This window comes from Fringilla coelebs, assembly GCF_963513975.1.
Source record: "Fringilla coelebs genome assembly, chromosome: 2".
NCBI classification, from domain to species: Eukaryota; Metazoa; Chordata; class Aves; order Passeriformes; family Fringillidae; genus Fringilla; species Fringilla coelebs.
The window spans coordinates 17,418,798-17,426,755 of record NC_140029.1 but is presented as its reverse complement, the minus strand read 5'-3'; the positions used below and the strand labels follow the sequence as shown (position 1 = coordinate 17,426,755).

Below are 7,958 nucleotides of genomic sequence, written 5' to 3'. Positions count from 1 at the left end.
TTAGCCAGCCACAAGCCTTAGAAGTCAATGTTTTGACTGTTCAAAATTTTGGATGCCTTTTCAATTTCTCAAACCTAGAGACTCAACCAAGGCATATTATTAGGCAGGTATGTTAAGAAGAGTTCAAGCTCTTCCAGGCATTGGAACTATGCTGAGAACAGCTTACTTTTATGTGTACAGGCTCCCTTCTATCCCTTTTTAAGATAAAATAAAATCCTGGGTAGGACAGATGATGAGTAGCAAATCCAGCAGAGGAAAAGATAATAAGCTAGTGCCTGAGGCTGGCACTAGCAGCAGCACAAACTGGCCCAGGCTCTTACAAGCCAGCAGGGACAATAACTGGATGGACAAAACAATGATGCAGCGACTTCCCTCCATAGGGGAGAGAAAAGAGGGGAGGTGCTGTCACTCCTTACTGTTCAGACAGGGGGCGAGTTTTTTAGTTCCTTAGGAAGAACTACTCGGTGGTTTCTTTGGAAAGGCTCCTGGCTGCTAATACTTGCAACTGAAAAGGGAAATCCAGGGGCATCCTCCTTGAATGTTGGATGAAGTGGAATGTTGAAAAAACAATCCTTCAAATCAATGATTACAAGTGGATCTCTCTTGGGATCATTGAAAAAGAGGGATGTCCAAGTTGAAGGGGTCCCATTTCCTCGATGACCTCATTAATTCCTCTAAGGTCATGAAGTAATCTCCTATTAGAAGTTTTCTTGTGAATAACGAACACTGGAGGATTCCAGGGACTGTTTGTTGGATTAATGTAGTCTTTCTGAAATTGTTCTTTCACTAAATGTTTCAGAACACTCATTTTCTTTTCTTCCAGGGGCCACTGGTCCACCCATACGGGGTCATTCACTTTCCAGGTTAATTTTAGGGTGCACCACTCCAGAGAAAAGGGTTCAAGACTGACTTGCCCAAAACCAGAAAGCCTCTTTTTAATGGCACTGGTTTAAGAGATGGGAGTCCTGTGCTCTGGCTCCTTTTCCAATGACAGTTTCTGTCTTTTGTTCAGTATCTATTTAAAATTCATACACAGTCTAAAGACATGGGCTCAGGTGCTCTCTCTGCCTCCCTCTCCCTGTTGCATAACCTGCAGAATCTGCAGAATCATATCCTTGCTGGTTTTCTGACACAGGACCAGTGGGGGCAGATGGCCCTGGTATTATGACAGCCATGAACATTAGTACTGAGAACTGGCTTTAACCTGGAGGAGGGGGCAGCCCCCGGAGGAGAGGGGGCCTGGCTGCTTCTGAAAGTCAGGAGGCAACTGGTCATGTCTCCTACATCCTGGAGGAGTGCCCTGGGAAAGAGATTGTTATTTTTCCAGGGAGGGAGGGAGGCACTACAGGATAACTCATGATGACAGATTCCGCTGCTCCTGTGTCTCGTGTGGAGCTGGTCCCAGCAAGGGCAGACAGAGATGTTTACACAAGCACCCACACTGGGGACACACACAGGCCCCTGGCTGGGCTTCAACAAGAAAGGATTGCTACATTCAAGGCTTAGAGTAACACAAAAATGGGTTTGAGGCCCAAGAGAAGAATGAATTTTGTATTCTGGGGAAGTTCAAGCTGTCCAGGGGTGACCTGGACAGGGGACCAGATAGATCTAGCTGATTAGTAACAATGAGTCGATGGTAGTGACTGATTCCCAGTTCATCCCTACACCTATCAGGACCTATCAGGAATAGAATCCTCTGACCAAATATATGTATCTTAGCCATTTGGGCCAGGCTCTTTTTTAAGGTTCATGCCAAGAAAGAAACAATACCCACAGGCAATTCATCTGATCTGCTAAGGCTGACTGAAAAGTTCCTGGTTTGTCTGCTGAGGACAAAAGGAGCCCGTGGTGAGTAGCTCACACATAGACATCAATATTCAGCAGTGCAGGTGCTGATACAAGCATGGCCCACAAGGCCCAAAGGAGTGTCTGCGATGCTGTCTTTTGCAGTGCCCCAACACTCAAGCAGGGCACTTACCAAGCTCAAAGAGGACTAGATCAGATTACTCCAGGACTGTGCTGCCTGGTTTCTGTGAGAACATATCCCCAGCAACTCAGAGCATGGTGCCTGTTTGGAACCTTGAGGAAGATTTCAACAATAAAAAAACTAACCAACCAACCAACCAAACAAACAAAACTCCCAAACAAAAACAAACAAAACCCAAAACAAACAAACAAACAAAAACCACAACAACAACAAAAAGGCAGATAGGAAGGTGAATATAACACCCATTCAGAGGCATTCTGTGGCAGTGTTCTTCCCTGGGTGGGTCCAGAACTGAATTACACCAGTAATGTGTACCATTCATTTTTGAATGAATCTTCAAATTTTATTTCCTGAACAGGATCTAAGGTCTGGTGCACAACAGCTGCTGTGGGAAATCAATCCTCCTCACATGTAGTGAGAAGGTTTGCTCCAAAACTGCACTATTTCTCCAAATTGCAAATCTATAATTAGGCAATGAGGACCATGTTCCAAAGGTAGAACAAGCGATATTCAAACGAAAAGACACTTGAGGTCATATTTTTATTGCTCAGGTTGACTCTCTTAAATCAGGGATTATGGAAGTTGCTATTGGATGAGGATATGTTAGGCAGAAGCTCAGAGCAGACTATCCTGACTATTCCTTTAAATATATAGAGTCTTGGAACATGCTTTAATCTGAGACTTGGGTCAGTCCTTAGGTTATCCAAAGGATGCTACTGTGAACTTCACTAGCATCTCCCAACTTTTCTTAAATTATTAACTGTTGATCCATAGAAGTAGAAAAAATTAGCCTTACATTTCCAGAAGCACTCCTGAAATACAAAATGTTGTCCACACTTCAGGAAAAACTGGTTTTCTAGGCTCTGATCCAAATTTGTGAGAGCAGGTTACCAGAAGTCCAATAAGGCAACCAATTTCTTACAAATGAATTAGAATGTTACAAGCAGGGAAAATATTCCATATACAAACAAATCATCAAAGCCTAAAGATTAAAGTACACAATTTTTACAAGATGAAAGACATTTTAATAGACTTTATTCCAGCAGTAGGTCAGCTAGGTCACAGCAGGATGTTGAAATAAGACAGTACTCAAGATTACTTACTTTTATATGAATAAAGAACAATAGAACTGATCCACTTCTGTGTTCCATGAAAAGTTAATTCACATTATTTAAAAAAAAAAAAAGTTTAAAAAATGTTTACAGATAAAATCAAGACAATCAACCAGAGATTGGAAAATCAGCATTTTTGGAATTGCTATTCAGAGGGAATTTCCAAGTGAGGCAACATAGATATTTCCTTTGGACATCTAATAGATGCTGATGTAAATATTCTAAACCATTTTAGGGCAGCTATACAAATATGAGCCTGCTGCATAGCAGAACATATGCAGACTCTTTTAATGCAATTATTGTAGATGAGCACTCAATTAATTTCATCTTGTTAGCATGTGCTAGTTACCAATTCAGACACACTCTGAAAAATCTAGACAGTACCCAAAAAAGGGAGAAATATCTGAGATACTAAGTTCATTGTCATCAAAAATACAAAGGCTGCTACCTGAAAAAATGTGGGAAATCCTTAAACAAAGTACCAACCATGTCAACAGTGGAACAGGGTGAAGTGATAAGAGGAAGAGTTTGTCTGGAAGTTAACTCAGAGCTAACAGCTACCAATTCACTTTGCAAGCAGGGAAAAACTAAGCACTGTATGGGATAAACTGCTGAGGCACAGAAGTGCACCACAGCTCCCATGCAGATGTCCCAGGGAAGAAGCCTCCTTCTACTTGTGTGCAAGGATGAGGTGTTATTCAATCCGAGGTGCAGAAACACCTGTATCATTTGTTTATTTCCCTGTCAAGCTGAGTGAGGCCACATATTCTCCCAAGAGCAATGTCATTCTGATTGCCCCCTGCTCCACCTCGCTCCCTTTCTCAGCAGATTTTGGTCACCTCACCTATGCAGACAGCGAAGTTAAGGGAAATGAGGTTCAGCCAGTCCCACATAGGTTTCCTCAGCCCCTGTTCACTTGGGCTGATCTGGCTTTGGTGCCAGCTCAGAAGTCCTCTAGGCTGCAGTCACACTCCCTACTGTCATTGATACACACAGAGTTTGGAGAGGAACTTTCCTTTGCATTGCCATGCAGCTGTAACAGCTCTCCTGAGGAGGTGAGCTCACGTTGGTAAGTCATCTGTTGCTCTTACACTTGACTCTCCCTTATCATGCTCCACGTCATTTTGGGCAGCAAGACCCTGCCCTTATGATTGTTGATAATCTGACTTTTCTCTCCTGAAAACTTCCTTTAGCTTTAGGCTGCAATTTCTGCTTACACAGGTTCTTGCAGAAAACTCAACCTCTACTTTTAAGATATTGCTCAAAACTTCCAGGGTCTTCCTGGAAAGCCAGGGCTTAGATGCCTCTAGAGGATTTCAGAAGTAGTATGCCAGTCCCATGAATCTCAGGTCAAGTGAGCCTTTTTTGGTACTACTCTGAACCACCAGTCACACTCTGTCTGATATTAATATTGCTTCAGAAAAACAGCAAACTAATGTAGTATCTGGCCCACCCTCCCACAAGAACTCTCTGATGAGGAACAGTCTGTTTGGTCAAGCAAATCCTCCTCACTAGACCCAATCACTGCAGGCATCACCCACTAGCACATGCAGGTTATATCTCCAAGCAGTTAAATAATGGGAAGAAAACTCAGCTTTAGGGTAGTACACATTAATTATGTTAGGCAGGTGCTAAAGGAGCTCACCTGTAAAGCTGACAGTGAAACAGGAACCCACACTGCTGAGACTGCAGACACTCAGTAAGACACAGCTCTGTCCACAGAATCAATGAAGTGCAATACCTACCCTGCAGTCCCATCCAAACTTGGATGCTGCTCCCCTTCCTTACAAACAAGCACAGCTTCATGATTAAATGATGATTTCTTTCTTTAACACCACAGTTCACAACTGGCACCATGATTTTTTAGCAGGTACCCAAACACTTCCGAATAACACAATTTATTGAAAATATTTTGAAAATACATTTGCACATTACAGACAATCTTAGGAAATTCTTCACTTTCACAAAGCAGTGGCCAGTGTCTCTCATTGGGGAAGACATACAGTGACACCAATTCTGCTGTCAGTATTTCCAAGGCACATATTCACAAACTACTTTAGGAAAGTGCAGCCATAAAAATACATTTTATGTTTCATTACCATTAAAGCTTCTTTTAGTGAAAAGACAAATTTGCTGTGTAACCTGAGATTTTCTAGAGCAATGCACAGCCCTCAAACTTGCTGTTTTACAAAGCTGTAATAAGGAACATGGTGCTTCCTATTTTTGTGCAGATATTGACTTTTGATGAATTAAATAAGACATTTTGCCCAAAACCAATGAAATACAACTCTGAAAATTCAGAATTTTTCTTTATAGGAAAGTGTGCCCCAAGCATCTGGAGCCCATCAGTTACATAGCTCAGGTTCAGCTTCTGTGACAGGTTTGATGATGCCCAATGCTAATGGGATCCTTACACCCCTTACACCTTAATGCTGCCTTACACCCAGAGCAGCACCTCTCACCTTACTCTTCTGTCCCAGTGGTTCAGGCTCCAGCCCTGGCTTTGCAGGGCTGCCTGAGTTGTGATGCAGTGGAATAACTTGTGATTTCTAAATTAAAACGCATCATTCCATTCTATTCGGGAATAAGTGCTACGATGATGGAGTGGTCACAGGATGCAGGAAAACAAGGGTGAACTTTACTTAATTTGCTTCACACTTATTTACTGCAACTAACTGAGTGTGGCACAGCTGGAGCCCAGATAACACCCCAGGGTTATGACTGGTTTTTCTACAACTTTCACAAAAGTGTTAAAACTGGAGTTTAATATATGAGCGTATTTACTTTCTCTCTTACAAAATACAAATATGAAACCACCTTCTAATATCACTTCTGTAGGTCAGAATTATGTTCAGCATTATCAGACTTCCAGGAGAAATAGAGCAAATGAATTCATGTGAAATCAAGCAAAGTGAAAAAACTTGTATCCAACATTAATTACTATAATCACATAGAGCTGAGATACAGCAACCATTTTTCATTTCTACATATTGAACAGCAAAAAAAGTAATAAAAAATATATATATATACAAGCTTAATAGGAAAAAAAGCCCTGAAGTGGTTTTCTACTGCTCAAGAGAAAGACAATTTTCTCCTAAATGCTTTAGTGCATTCCCCCCCTCATTCCCAAGAGCTAATGCATTTTTTCTTCCTGTTCCAGGGCAAACTGAAACCAGTCAAATCTTTCTTCAAATCAAGAAAGCTGTGAACTAGTGAATTGATACATTTTCACCTGAGATCACTCTGAAATATAGGACGAGATAATAATGATTAACAGCTAAGGTGCACAATCGTTTGGTAACTTTTAAAACAGCATTTACACAGAACAGTTTTTGCTACAGAACAGTAAAACTATTATCTGTAATGAGAATTATTGAACATAGCAGAGGAAGAAACAGTATGAGAACTGCAAGCAGCTTACTCTTCTACCTTCTTCTATTCAATATTGTCCTGTTCCCAAGTTTTCTGTAACATAAAAAGAGGGAGAGGAAGGAAGAATAAATTTAAAAATATCAATTATTAAAAATATTTCATCTTTAAATCAGTTTATTTCATGATTATGTAATTTTCACTCAAATTTGTTGACTCATTTCAAAGTAGTCCTATGTAAATTCTATGAGAAGATGCATTTTATCTAAAGTGAAACCACAAAGTTGAATATAATCTACATGTGTATCCAGCTCTGATTTACAGGTAGAATTAACCATGAGATTTAAAAAAAAGCCAATGCTTTTCTTATTTTTTGATATCTGGATTTAGTTATTCAATCTTTTCTAGAGTAATCCTGTTGAATAAAAATTAGTGACATGTTCAAACAAAATCAGCTGGGCTGCTGAAAACCACTTAAAAGCATCACAAAAGTACATTCACCCAAGCACTGACAAGTCATGCTGCAACAGTAAACAGAGAACTACCATCCATAAATTCCACTGAGGAAAGCAAGGGCTTTTCCAGAGGGACTGTCCTGTACCTTGTGCTGGTCTCAAGAAACAGAACCATTGTGATGTTTGGAGGTGGGAAGGATCCAGGCAAGAGTGAAAAGGAACAACTTATCTACTCATTTTTTGGTTATTTTAGGACAGGCATCAGTACTGTATGGACATGTAACAGGTCATTAAAACTTTTAACATCTGTTCTTTGCTCTCATGATTTGGGGAGGGATCATTATCATGTAGTACAGGAGAGCGAAAAAGAACTCAATTGAAAATCACAGAAGAAACCCATGCATCTAAGGACAGAATTCCAATTTCTAGTATCTCATGCCACTGCTTGGATGAGGAACCATCAGGCAGAAATGCTGCTCATATGTAGCCTTAATTGTCTGCTCAGCAGAGCTGCTCAGTGTCAACACCATGTGAGACATAATCAGAGGGGAAAGTTGTGCCCTCCTCACAAAAGTGCTCAGAAATACCAAGAAGCTGAATGAGAGTCATACCAACCCCAGCTCTGATGAATCTGCATAGGAAAAATAAAGTAAGACCAAGTTTCAAGCTCAGATCCTGCAGAGATCAGGTATCTCACAGGAAATAGAACCTCCAAACTAAGAGGAAATCTATGACTACCGTGTTTACAGGTAAATAAACAACCAATACAACATACTTTGGCAAAACCTATGGCAAACAGAGCTACAATTTGATAAAACCTGTATCTCTATCACTCTGCAGATTAAATTCAAGTATTTATGCTGGGATGTCTTTGTTGTATCAATGCATCAGATGCAATTACAGGTGAATATTAAGGCAAAATAAAAAATAACATCTACACAATGTAGCTTAAGTGATTCTAAATTGTAAACTGAAGACACAAAAAATTAAATATAATTTCAAAATGCATTTTTAATGTATCTTCAAACACAGAAC

The 7,958-nt window shown here is 40.3% G+C and overlaps 1 protein-coding gene across 2 annotated transcripts in view; it reads right to left on the bottom strand.

The window, feature by feature from the left end:
- Positions 1-4,981: 4,981 nt before the first annotated feature.
- Positions 4,982-7,958, bottom strand: part of CTPS2 (CTP synthase 2) — a 59,329-nt gene continuing 56,352 nt past the window's right edge. For both annotated transcript variants that reach the window (XM_084223553.1, XM_084223552.1), the window contains one exon: positions 4,982-6,564. The gene's annotated coding sequence lies outside the window, so the exon portion shown is untranslated. The remainder of the gene's footprint in view (positions 6,565-7,958) is intronic.